Source organism: Penaeus vannamei, chromosome 38, assembly GCF_042767895.1.
Source record: "Penaeus vannamei isolate JL-2024 chromosome 38, ASM4276789v1, whole genome shotgun sequence".
Taxonomy (NCBI): Eukaryota; Metazoa; Arthropoda; class Malacostraca; order Decapoda; family Penaeidae; genus Penaeus; species Penaeus vannamei.
The window spans coordinates 13995781-14010465 of record NC_091586.1 but is presented as its reverse complement, the minus strand read 5'-3'; positions in this window follow the sequence as shown (position 1 = coordinate 14010465).

Sequence of the window (14685 nt, the reverse complement as noted above, 5' to 3'; positions counted from 1 at the left end):
GCGAGGTACTCGTTCCATCTCTCGTGAGGTACGATCGTGAGACAGAAGGAAAGGCGCCCGAAGGGTTTTAGGAACCAGAGCAACAGTCGGCTCTGACGAAGTGTAGAGGGCGAAGACCATCACGTCGGCGAACATCTCAGGGTCCATCATCTCGGCAGGATCCATCCTAAGGCGGGTGCGCGTGGGGAGCGCGCCCGCTCGTCACGGGGACATCGGAGAGGCGGTCGTACAAAGTACACCCGCACGCCAGTGCAGACCATCGGAAGGCGGGTGCGCATGGGGAGCGCGCCCGCACGCCAGTGCGGTCCATCGGAAGGCGGGGGCGTCAGAGGACGCGCCCGCACGCCAGTGCGGAACATCAGAGGGCGGGTGCGCATGGGAAGCGCGCCCGCACGCCAGTGCGGTCCATCGGAAGGCGGGTGCGCATGGGGAGCGCGCCCGCACGCCAGTGCGGAACATCAGAGGGCGGGTGCGCATGGGAAGCGCGCCCGCACGCTAGTGCGGTCCATCGGAAGGCGGGTGCGCATGGGGAGCGCGCCCGCACGCCAGTGCGGAGGATCGGAAGGCGGGTGCGCATGGGGAGCGCGCCCGCACGCCAGTGCGGAGGATCGGAAGGCGGGTGCGCATGGGGAGCGCGCCCGCACGCCAGTGCGGAGGATCGGAAGGCGGGTGCGCATGTGGAGCGCGCCCGCACGCCAGTGCGGAGGATCGGAAGGCGGGTGCGCATGGGGAGCGCGCCCGCACGCCAGTGCGGAGGATCGGAAGGCGGGTGCGCATGTGGAGCGCGCCCGCACGCCAGTGCGGAGGATCGGAAGGCGGGTGCGCATGGGGAGCGCGCCCGCACGCCAGTGCGGAGGATCAGCTGGAGCCGTTATCAGCATGGTACCATCATCTGTGTAAAGAGCTGGCGAACAAATCGCCTTAGACCAAAGGGGGTGGAACCCTTTGGAGCCCTCGATGCGTCGTCGTCCGTGTCTGCGGACACAAGAGTGTATTAGACATACTGGGTTTATTCTTTGGGCCTGGCGTGTTCTAACACACACTGCATTATGAAGTGCATAAGTAACACACGACCATTAATTGTATTAATGCGAAGCCGACCATCTGGCTGCGCTGATACGATCCAGTTGAGGATCTGGCTTAAAACCAATGAATTAGTGGGCATCGAGGGAGGCAATGTCTCCAAATGTATAATTACCGCTTTCTCAGGCGATCTGTAAAGGGTGTCAACAGAGCTTACCCCAATAAAAGACCTCCTTGGAAGTCATGGGCTCGGTCCTGACAGCTCTGCATGGACATTGCTCTGAGAAGCTGGGAGAGGAACCTCGACGGTAAAATATTATTAAGAAAACAAACAAACATCTTAAAATTATCATAAAACTAAGAAAAACAAACTTAAAGGTAAGAACATATGCACAACATGCAAATCAAAAGAACAAAACGAAGAGGGAAACACATGATTAAGAGGGTGAAACTCAAAATCTTTCGGCACAAACATACAAAGGTTTACATAATAATAACAGAAAAAAATACAAAGTACTAAAATAACCCAAACCTGGTGTTACGCTAAACTACATAGGAAAGGCAGAGAAGATTAAGAGGACGATAGGAAAGGGAGCTATTTACAGGAATACTCCGTAGAAAAGTTAAATTCCTACAGGTCTTTACAGAGAACCACCTCTACGTTCCCGTCATGGGGAAAGAGCGTAGACCGACCTAAGCTCCGGGACACTGTCGATCGGGGTTTGAAAACAAGCCATAGCTTGGCCAAACTCAGAAAAAATAATAGCTGTACAGGGTTTCTGCAGACGTTCAGGACGAAAGCGCGACCCTGCCAGAAACGAAGGCAGAAGGCGAGAAAACCCGCGTATATCAAGGGCGGTTGTGAATACGAAAGGACAGGATCATTCCGCAGGACAGAAGCTGGCTGCTGGGCCCTGCTGCCGTCCATCTGGAGATGATCTGAAAAGTAGAAATAGTTCAGAACAAAATAAGTAGAAGAAACAGGGCGACTGAACATTAGAAGGGGGAAAATGGGATTAGTAATGTGTCGTCAGGTTGACTACCGTCAAGGGTATTCCCCACTCCACGGGCTGGATGAGGGGAAGGCTCTGAAAAAGAACAGGCTGCAAGCGTGTTAGGACCCAAGTCATACAGGGTTATGTTACAGGACGGACTGGTAATCAACAGAGGGCAGCATGCATCCCGCTGGGGCTCTGAAAAAAAAAGATAATGGTAAGTGGAAGAAAAGGAAAAGTGTCTTGCTCCCTACTCGTCCCAGTCAGACCCAGGGTCCCATGGTTCATCGTCTACCCCCTCCGATGACGGGGCCGAGGATTCCGAATCCAAGAGGTCATCAGCACCGGGATCTTGTAAAGGTCCCATGTCCGATTCCGGGTCCGGAGGGGCTGTGCCGTCCAAACGGGGAAAGTCGTCCGGAGGGACGAATTCCGCAGTGACCCGAAATGCCTTAAATTTATTTGGGTGCAAAGTGACTTCCTGCCCATCTGAATTCGGTCTCCTCACCACATAAGCTTTTTCAAGACCCGGACTGGCCCTAACCATCGGGGACCCAGGGGTCTGGTTCCGTGACTGGGGTGCAGGATAACGCTGCGATGCACAAAGACCAGATCCCCTTCGTTATTCTCCCGCGGTCGAGCCCGCCGCCTTCGATCGTGATCGGCGGTCCAACGCTCACGAGCCTTTCGGGCGGCCTAATCAGCGGCTACCCGAGCTGCTCGGGGTTTTGATCTTAATGAGGGCAAGGCCCCTTCGGCATAGATTACGTGGTTTGATCCCACGAGCGGAAAATGACTGTCCCGACTTGTGAGAAGGTATAAAGGGACGTCGTTTACGCTCCGGTGTATGGAGGAATTGATGGCAAACCTCACATACGGTAATAGATCGTCCCAACAATCAGGATCATCCATTTGGAGCATGCTCAGGGCGTCCTTGACCACCCAATTCACCCTCTCCACCATACCGTTGGCTTGCAGATGGTAGACTGTGGTGAAGAGCGACTTCACCTGGAGGTGATGACAGATGTCGGAAAGGAGACGATTGCGGAATTCAAAGCCGTTATCTGATAACAGGGTCCGCGGAGGACCGTACCAAGTAACGAATTCCGCAAGAAACACGTCTGCTACGGTTTGGGCGTCCTTCGATGCTAACGGAAACAGCTCGACAAACCGGGTAAGATGGTCAATCAGCACAAGGACGTACTTGTTTCCACGCGCCGAAGGGGTAAGAGTGAGGATATCCACGGAGACCCGCTCGAAGGGCTCCGTGACGTCCGGCATGGACTGTAGGGGAGTTCGGGCGATCGCCCCTTTCCTCTGTTGACATGCCGTGCATGATGCGACATATCTCCAGGATGCGGCCAACATCCCGGGAAAGTAAAAATGATCCCTTAGCCGCTGATACGTCCTGTGAACGCCCTGATGTCCGGCGGACGGTACGGCATGGACCGCATCCAAAGCGGCGCCGCGCAGCGACCTTGGGATTACGAGCTGAAGCAGAGCTCGTTCATTATCGGACTTAACATGATATAAGACTCAGTCCCGAAGTTCGAATTGGTCTAGGGGAAGAGGGATACGCCTCGGCGGAAGGCGGCCTTCCTCCAGATACTCTATGAGCTGTTGCCAGAGGGGCTCCACCAAGTCGGGTTGCAGCAAGGGGCTATCAAGATCAGCAATGGCTGCGATCTGACGACTGAGCAAGTCAGGGACGTGGTGGACCCGTCCCGGCTTATAAAGAAGCTCAAAGTCGTAAAATGTCAGTTCGTGAGCCCATCGCGTCATCCTTACCGAGGCAGTTGGCTTGCGAAAGACTAATACCAACGGCCTGTGATCTGTAAAGATACGGAATCGTCTCCCATAAAGGTAAGGGTGATAATGCCTAGTGCTCTCGACAACAGTGAGGGCTTCCAGATCGATGGTCGGGTACCTGGTCTCGGCATCCCTAAGCTTCCGAGAAAAATATGCAACAGGGTGGAGTTCCCCAACCTTATCCAGCTACATAAGGCAAGCACCGATCGCCGTGCCCGAAGCATCGGTGTGAAACTCAAAGGGCTTCTCAAAATTGGGTTGGATCAAGCAAGGCGCGGTGGCAAGCGCCTGCTTAAGCCGTTCAAAAGCCTCCTGCTGAGGTTTGCCCCATGAAAATTTTGTATCTTTTTTCAGGAGCCGAGTCAAAGGAGATGCGACCCTTGCGTAATTGGGCACATGCCTGCGAAAAAAACCAGTTGCCCCCAAGAACTGGCGAACATGCCGTTGGTTGCGTGGTGTCTTTATGGCTCGGATCACTGTAATCTTGTCAGGGTCAGGCAAAACACCGTCCGGCGTAATCAAATGGCCAAGAAAACAAAAAGTGTCGGTCGCGAAGCGACACTTAGAAAGGTTAAGCCTGAACCCTGCTCCAGCGAGCAACTGCAACACGGCATCAAGGTGAGATAGGTGCTGCTCAAACCCTGCACTGTATATTACGACATTGTCAAGGTATGCCAGCGCGTGATGGCCCAACACCGGGTTGAGAACGGCGGCGATAGCCCTCTGAAAAGTTGACGGGGCCGTCGTAAATCCAAAGGGCATACGCGAAAACTGAAACAGACGGGCGCCGTCCGAGAAAGCTGTCTTTTCTCGGTCCCTCTCATCAACCTCAACAGTCCAGTATGCGCTTTTAGCGTCGAGGACACTAAAGCAAGACTTACCCGCCAGCTGATCAATGGCAGCGTCCATCCTGGGTATAGGATACGCATCTGAAACTGTTTTCGCGTTCAAAGCACGGTAGTCAACGCAAAAGCGTGTCGAACCATCCTTCTTTTTCACTAGCACAACGGGAGAGAGCCATGGTGAGCAAGAAAGCTCGATCACCCCGTCTGCAAGCATCTTGTCGCACTCCGCACGGATGTACTGCCGTGTACTCTCCGGGAGGCGCCACTGCTTCACACGGACGGGTTGGTCGTCCGTGGTTTTGATTTTATGCTTCATGTGTGGCACCACACCTGGAGGCAGCCCTTCGTTGAACAGATCTGGGTAACGATCAAGTACCTGGACAAGCTGTTCACGTTGGACTGACGACAGGTGAGCAAGATCCACCCGGGGAACACCAACTGCCCCTGCTGATGAGGGGAGTTCCTCGTTCTCGAAAGAACATACCGGGAAAACCTCAAACTCGTCTGTGTTATAGCCAAAGTCATTAAGTCCGTGTGCAAAATCAAACCGGTCCTCGAAGTCCGCCATCAGACTATCCGGTTCGCTTCCATCATCGATGGGAGTCGAAGAAGGCATGCCTAAAGCTCCTCGACTATCCCCGGAGGATGAGCCCACATCTTCCGGGTTGACGCCGGAATCCTGGTCCATGGATTCCGCGTCGTATTCGAGACGATTAAGTGAAACCTCCACGATCGCCGCATAGCAGAGGACGAATCTTTGCTCGATCTCAACCGGAACTGTCTGATCGTTGACGACCCAAACGTCAACCTCCGGTTGGGAGAGGTCCACCAACGAGCGAGGTACCAGGACCTTGGCTGTGTCGCTCTCAACACAAGCCAGTCCGCCCTTCAAGCCGTTCACGAGGCATCGCACGAATCGCCCCGCCCGAGGGGGACAGGTGACTCTCTGCGCGCATCTCATCGCACCTTCCCGGTCTCCGCCGCTCGCACTACAGCAACGTAGCACGGCCTCCGGTTCGTGGTATGTCAGGATGCCGAGGGACCCGGCACCCGAGAACGAAACCCCGAGTCGGACTCCATTAAAGCTAGCAGAGCTGGCCCTTGAAACAGGGGAGAGGTTCAACTTAAAATTGAACCTCCGCAGCAGGTCCACGCCTATCAGCACCTCTGCTGGAAATCTAATGTCATCGTCCACCACGAACACCGAATGCCGGCATTTACAGGCTCGGGAAAACTTAAACTCAAGGGTTGCCCTGCCCTTGATGTCCAATGCGGCCCCAGATGCCCCCCTAAGGCCGCGTGGGTGCGGTGAGAGCGGGGTGTTGGAAATCCTCCTGAAACAAGACTCCTTCACCACCGTTGCCTCACTTCCCGAGTCAAGAAAGGCTAAGACCTTAGTCCCAGCAACCACACAATTCAACAGCGGCCGCCCCGCCTGAATCTGTGCCTCGGGAAGCTCCCCTCGGCGCCCGCCATCATCATTGTCCCTGGCAGTGGCTCGTTGTGGTTGCGGTTGTGTTCTGTCGGGCGGTGCCCTACGTTGTTCTGCCCGAAAAAAGCACCGCCCAGCCACATGCCCTCGGCGGCCACACCGGGTGCACTGATTACCCTCTCGCACCGCACGACATTCGGAGGCGTCATGCGTAGTCACCTGATGGTAGGGACACCAGCGTCGGGGTTCTCGAGTGCGTACGGGTAACTCTGCTAGGGGATCAACCGGAGGGGAAGCTGCCGGAGATCGACCCTCGCGAGGAGTAGAAGAGCGAGGTTTAGGCCCTGCCTCGCTCGAGAAACTGACCAAGGGTTTCTCTACCCGCCCGGCATAGTGCCGATGGTGCCAGACTTTTTGGGCTGCTTCGACCACCCGGTAAAGTGGCTGATCCTCTATCAACAGGAGCTTTTCCCGCAGCCAGGGTGGGAGTCCCTGGAGAAAAGTTCTCCTCATCAGAGGTTCAGCTGGCCCAAGTTCACCAGGATAGTCGCGCATGCCTTGATATACCATGGTCTCGACCGCGAGATAGAAGTCCCTAGGGGAAGTGTCGCCGAGTACGTACGACCCCAAATGCCGAAGGTACTCCATCGACGAGCACGTCCCCCGTAGACGTTGTCGAAGGGTTTCCTTAAACTCGTCCCAGGTCCCAATGCCGTCAAAAACTGGGGAGTTAATGACTATATCCGCAGTCCCCCTACAGCTACCACGGGCGGCACGGATCAGAGCCTCATCCGTCCCATAAGGATGGGCTTGATCGACGTACCGCAACCAGGTTTCCAACTCCTGATTCCTCCGAAGAGGCTGGCTAGCTGGAACTTCTGGCCGGTAAGGCGGAATCGGGTCACGCAGGGTTATACCCTGATCTAGGGGACGCGGATTGACGGGCGCTCGCTGAGACGAGTGGTCAGTCGTGACCGCATGCACCCCCGCTTCTACCTGCGATGCAAAGGCCGCAGCTGGTGAATGAATGTGTGGTTCAGATGCCCTGGGCTCCAGTAATCGCACGATATTGGCGTACTGCCCTTCCAAGGCACTGAACCGAGAATTCAGCCGTTCGAATTTGTCAACCAGCTCCTCATACATCGAGAGCGAAAGGTGGTCACGGGGTTCTAGCCTTTGAGCGTGATCTCGAGGAAACTCGGGGCCCTCAAGAAGGGTGTTTGCAGAGGATCCCGAGGACTCATTAGTGGGTTCTCCTTGGACAGTATTGCGTGTGCGAGGCATTCTGCATCCCAGCACTTGCTCTACAACCCGTTACTTAGCGTGTGATAGACTTGCACAAAGGCTTGACCAGGCACTTTATAAAAAGAATAACTGTTCTCTCCCACCGCTGCCTACCAAAAAGACAGTTGTAGCGGGGCGTAGACCCAGTAGACTTTAAGTGGTCTGGTTGAGTCCTGGCTCAACCGAGAATATTGAGTTCTTTGCTCAAGGAAAGATTCGTCTGCAGTGAACAGATGTAAGGTTCCAGGCCTACGGCACGCTGCCACCACCCGATTAGTAGGTTCGGGAACCGTGTGTGTTATGTAAGTGGGTGTAGGCGTTGTATCAGAGAAGGGTGGAAGGAAAGTACAGGATGTGTGTACTGAATGTTGGATGTGTAAGTGTGTAGATGTGAAAAGGGAGATAGCGTAGGCTGAGCGTCTGCATGGAGGTGTTTGGAAGAAAAAAGCAAGATCATAGAATTCTTCTTCCCTTCGGTTTGAGCATCCGCCTGCTGGGAGCGGGAACACAGTTATAGCTAAATGAATCTGTTCTTTTGATATCAGCTTAATATTCTCTGATTTATCTAGCCTTTTTACAGCCTTTCAAGGGTTGCGTGATGTCAGAGCAACCAGCGATGTGCTGTTTAGGAGACCCGAGTCCGAGAAAGATTTAGGCATCTAACCTTGTCAGAACCAGAACTTTAGTGGTGGTAAGATTATGAATTATTCTGACTGGAGTTGAGTAAAAGCTCTATGATGGTATGATGTTTATTTTTGGGAGCAAATTGCACTCACTAGGGGTTTACAGGCATTTTCAGTCATGGAAAAGTAGACAAAAGTGTGTGCATCACCAATTTATCACAGCGGCGGTGATGCACGAGAAATCAACACCAGATAAACTTACCAGGATATAAAAAATGTCTTCCTTAAGTTGGCGTCCCAACTCCAGAAGTACTGTTATTAGGGGGTCAGCATAAAAACATCCAAGTCCCTAAATTACGTTAAATTGTTAACATCCAACCCAAATGGATGTTAACTGTTAAACCAAAGCTAATGCTGACGGATACCTAGTAAGAGTGCTCGTGTGCAAAAGAATTAAGAAATAAATTAATAAGAAGGCTGAAAAAAGTCAAAGGAGGGACTGTTCACGAAGACTGCCTGAACACCCACAAGGTCAGACAGGAATCAGCCGAAACAACAAACGACAACAACAAAAATCACGTATCATGTGATAAGGGCTCTTTATCAGGAGATACGGATCACTAAAGTCTGCCTGATCACCCACAAGGTCAGGCAGAAATCAACAGAAACATATCAAAACAAAATATGTAAAAAGATCCTGATAACGATCTTTATCCCCGGAGGTACCGATCCTCAAACAGGGACGAAAAGAAACATTAACATTAACTTAAAAAAATATATATGTACAGGAGGTATGACTCCTCAAGTACGAATGAAATAATACTAAGTAATAAGGAAAAGTCACACTGGAGGTATAATCACAGAGACTGCTTGATCACCCACGCGATCAAATAGAAATCAACAAACACGCATTAAGCGAAACAAAACAAATCGACGATAAAGTACGTAAATGTACTTAAAAAGATCTTTATTCCAGGAGGTACGGATCCTCAGGCAGGAATGAAAAGAAACTAAGTGATAACTTAGTGTTAAATTTAATACACTGGAGGTACGGATCCTCAAGCAGTGTTCCTCTATATCACTTGGTCCTAATGCTCTCAAACACTGGGAAATACGCAAAAGTGTTATGGGACTTCACGACAGAGTGCACCCTGCAGATGATAATGCAGCATGTCACGCTAAAGTCCAAAAGAGACCAGTCGTCTCCTACACACAACCAGCAACCACTTAGCTTTGAGGAGATACTCAGCAATCCTGGTAAATCCGTGCGCGAAGTATATCCCAGGGTAAATCCGAGCGAGAGCACAACACAGGTAAATTTGTAAGCGCGAAGGACCAAAGTGCGGGACAGAGGTCAGGACCGAAGTTATCTTCCTTCCCCCTACCACGAGTACATATACCCCGAAAGAAACCCCCAGGCCAAGCCCCAGGCATGGCGCGAAAGGAGAATATAGGCAAAAGAGGTGCCTGAAGACCAAGCCGATAGTTGGACAATCCAAACAACCGAGACGAGAGAGGGAAGGGGAAAAACAAAAAAGAAGCAGGGTAACGACCGTCACCTCCTTCGGTGGTTATCGCGAGAATTTGGAGACGTCGACAAGAGGAAAGAATGTTAGAAAAAGATAAATACAGGAAAGAATACGGAGAAAATCCGATAACAAACCGCTATAGTAAAAACTGTGCATATCGGCCATTAAATATTTACAATATTCAGGTTTAACAATAAATAGTTTGGCTTGGCGACTTCAACTGGAGATGACATCATCCTACGAGTCGGGACGTACGCAGCCGTACACTACAAATATAATCATTATAATGATTATTATCTTCTTTATTAATGTCATTTTCGTCATTATAATGATCTATATAATGATAAAGATAATAAAGATAATTTTAGAAATAATAAGAACAATAATTATGATTATAATAACAATAATAGCGATTTTATAATTATTTCTATTATTTCTATTATCATATTCGTTATTACTATTGTTATTTTTATGAGAGTCATTAGAATGTTGTTGGTTATTGATGTTATTGCAATTATTACGCCAGTTATCATTATAATTGTCCTTTTATAATTAATATCATAATTATTGTCATAATTACCTTTATCGTCATTATTGTCATTATTGTCATTATTGACATTATTGATGGGGTTATCATCATAATTAGCAGAATTGTCGCTAGATTTCGCCGTTTTTTCGACTTTTCGGACTTTTTTACTTATAGCCTCTTTCTCATTACAGATGTGCTTTAGGATCATAATTATCATCATTATTGTCATTATCGCCATAATTACCCTTAATATAATCCTTATAATAATTACCTTCATTATTAATGTCATTTTTTCATTATAATGACATATATAATAGTAATGACAATAAAGATAATTTTAGAAACAATAACAACAATAATTATGATTATAATAACAATAATAGTGATATTATAATTATTTCTATTATTTCTATTATCATATTCGTTATTGTTATTGTTATTATCATGAGAGTCATTAGAATGTTGTTGGTTATTGCTATTATTGCAATTATTATGACAATTATCATTATAATTATCATTTTATAATTGATATCATAATTATAGTCATAATTATCTTTATTATCGTCATTATTGTCATTATTGATGGGGTTATCACATAATTACCAGAATTATTTATGAAATCATCATAGTTATCATTGAAACTCATAAAAGTGGGGTTTTCGACTCATTTCTCAATAGGCTGTATTTCGCTAGAATTCGCCGTTTTTTTCTATTTTAATTTTTTTCTTACTTTTAGGCTTTTTCTCATTATAGATGGGCTTTATGATTATGATTATCATCATTATTGTCATTATTATCATCATTATTATCATTATTATTATCGGCATAATTACCCTTAATATAATTATGATAATAACTATTATCTTCATTATTAATGTCATTTTCGTCATCATAATGATCTCTATAATGATAATGACAATAAAGATAATTTTAGAAATAATAACAACAATAATAATGATTATAATAACAATAATAGCGATATTATATTTTTTATTGTTATTTCTATTATCGTATTCGTTATTATTATTGTTATTATTATGAGACTCATTAGTACGTTGTTGGTTATTACTATTATTGCAATTATTACGCCAATTATCATTATAATTATCATTTTATAATTAATATCATAATTATTGTCATAATTATCTTTGTAATCGTCATTATTGTCATTGTTATCGTCATTATTATCGTCATTATTGTCATTATTATCGTCATTATTGTCATTATTGATGGGGTTATCATCATAATTAGCAGAATTATTTCTGAAATCATCCTAATTATCATTTAAACTCGAAAAATAGGGGTTTTCGACTAATCTCTCAATAGGCTAGATTTCGCTAGATTTCGCCGTTTTTCGACTTTTGGATTTTTTTTACTTTTAGCCTTTTTCTCATTATAGATGTGCTTTATGATTATAATTATCATCATTATTGTCATTATCGCCATAATTACCCTTAATATAATCATTATAATTATTATTATCTTCATTATTAATGTCATTTTCGTCATTATAAAGATCTATATAATGATAATCAGAATAAAGATAATTTTAGAAATAATAACAATTATAATGATTATAATAACAAAAATAGCGATAGTATAATCATTTCTATTGTTATTTCTAATATCATATTCGTTATTATTATTTTTATAATTATGAGAGTCATTAGAATGTTGTTGGTTATTGCTATTATTGTAATAATTACGCCAATTATCATTAAAATTATCATTTCATTATTAATATCATAATTATTGTCCTAATTATCTGTATTATCGTCATTATTGTCATTATTATCGTCATTATTGATAGAGTTATCATCATAATTAGCAGAATTATTGCTCAAATCATCATAATTATCATTGAAACTCGAAAAAGGGGGGTTTTCGACTCATCTCTCAATAGGCTGTATTTCGCTAGATTTCGTCGTTTTTTCGACTTTTGTGATTTATTTTACTTTTAGCCTTTTTCTCATTATAGATGGGCTTTATGATTATGATTATCATCATTATTGTCATTATTATCATCACTATTATCATTATTGTTATTATCGGCATAATTACCCTTAATATAATCATTATAATAATTATTATCTTCATTATTAATGTCATTTTCGTCATCATAATGATCTATATAATGATAATGACAATAAAGATAATTTTAGAAATAATAATAAAACTGATTAGAATAACATTAATAGCGATATTATAATGATTTTTATTGTTATTTCTATGATCATATTCGCTATTATTATTGTTATTATTATGAGAGTCATTAGAATGTTGTTGGTTATTGATATTATTGCAAATTTTACGCCAATTATCATTATGTTTATCATTTTATAATTAGTATCATAATTATTGTCATAATTATCTTTATTATCGTCATTATTATAATTATTATCGTCATTATTATAATTATTAATGGGGTTATCATCATAATTAGCAGAATTATTGATGAAATCATCATAATTATCATTGAAACTCGAAAGGAGGGGGTTTTCGACTCATTTCTCAATAGGCTATATATGGCTAGATTTCGCCTCTTTTGGACTTTAGAGATTTTTTCTACTTTTAGCCTTTTTCTCATTATAGATGGGTTTATGATAATAATTATCATTACTGTCATTATCATCATTATTATCATTATTATCATTATCGCCATAATTACCCTTAATTTAATCATTATAATAATTATTATCTTCATTATCAATGTCATTTTCGTCATTATAATGATCTATATAATGACAATGACAATAAAGATAATTTTAGAAATAATTACAACAATATTAATGATTATAATAACAATAATAGCGATATTATAAATATTTGTATTGTTATTTCTATTATCATATTCGTTATTATTATTGTTATTATTATAAGAGGCATTAGAATGTTGTTAGTTATTGCTATCATTGCAATTGTTACGCCAATTATCATTATAATTATCATTTCATAATTAATATCATAATTATTGTCATAATTATCTTTATTATCGTCATTATTGTCATTATTATCGTCATTATTGATGGGGTTATCATCATAATTAGCAGAATTATTGCTGAAATCATCATAATTATCATTTAAACTCGACAAAGGGGGTTTTCGACTCATTTCTCAATAAGCTGTATTTCGCTAGATTTCGCCGTTTTCTCGTCTTTTGGGATTTTTTTTTTTTTTTTTTACTTTTAGCCTTTTTCTCATTATAGATTGGTTTTATGATTATAATTATCATCATTATTGTCATTATTATCATCATTATAATCATTATTATCATTATCGTCATAATTACACTTAATATAATCATTATGATAATTAACCCCATCAATAATTATGATAATGACGATAATAATGACAATATCACGAGAATAAAGATAATTATGGCAATAATTATAATATTAATTATAAAATGATAATTATAATGATAATTGGCGTAATAATTGCAATAACAGCAATAACCAACAAAATTAAAATGACTCTCATAATATTAATAACAATAATAATAACGAATATGATAATAGAAATAACAATAGAAATGATTATGATATCGCTATTATTGTTATTATAATCTTTATTATTGTTGTTATTATTTCTAAAATTATCTTTATTGTCATTATCATTCTATAGATCATTATAAGGACGAAAATTACATTAATAGTAAAGATAATAATTATTATAATGATTATATTAAGGGTAATTATGGCGATAATAACAATAATGATAATAGTGATGATAATAATTACAATAATGATGACAATTATAATCATAAATCCCGTCTATAAATAGAAATAGGCTAAAAGTAAAAAAATCTCAAAAGTCGAAAAACGGCGAAATCTAGCGAAATACAGCCTATTGAGAAATGAGTCGAAAACCCCCCTTATTTCGAGTTTAAATGATAATTATGATGATTTCAGAAATAATTCTGATAATTATGATGATAACCCCATCAAAATTGTCAATAATGACGATAATAATGACAATAATGGCAATAATGTCGATAACAATGACAATAATGACGATAATTATGATAATCATTATGATAATTGGCGTAATAATTGAAATAATAGCAATAACCAACAACATTCTAATGACTCTCATAATAATATCAATAATAATATCGAATATGATAATAGAAATAAATATAGAAATCATTATTATATCGCTATTATTGTTATTATAATCATTATTATTGTTGTTATTATTTCTAAAATTATTTTTATTGTCATTATCATTATATAGATGATTACAATGACGAAAATGACATTGATAATGAAGTTAATTATTATACTGATTATATTAAGTGTAATTATGACGATAATGATAATAATGATTATAATGATGATAATAATGACAATGATGATGATAATTATAATCATAAAACCAATCTATAATGAGAAAAAGGCTAAAAGTAAAAAAAAAAAAAAAATCCCAAAAGACGAGAAAACGGCGAAATCTAGCGAAATACAGCTTATTGAGAAATTTGTCGAGTTTAAATGATAATTATGATGATTTCAGCAATAATTCTGCTAATAATAACCGACAATAATGACGATAATAATGACAATAATGACGATAATAAAGATAATTATGACAATAATTATGATATTAATTATGAAATG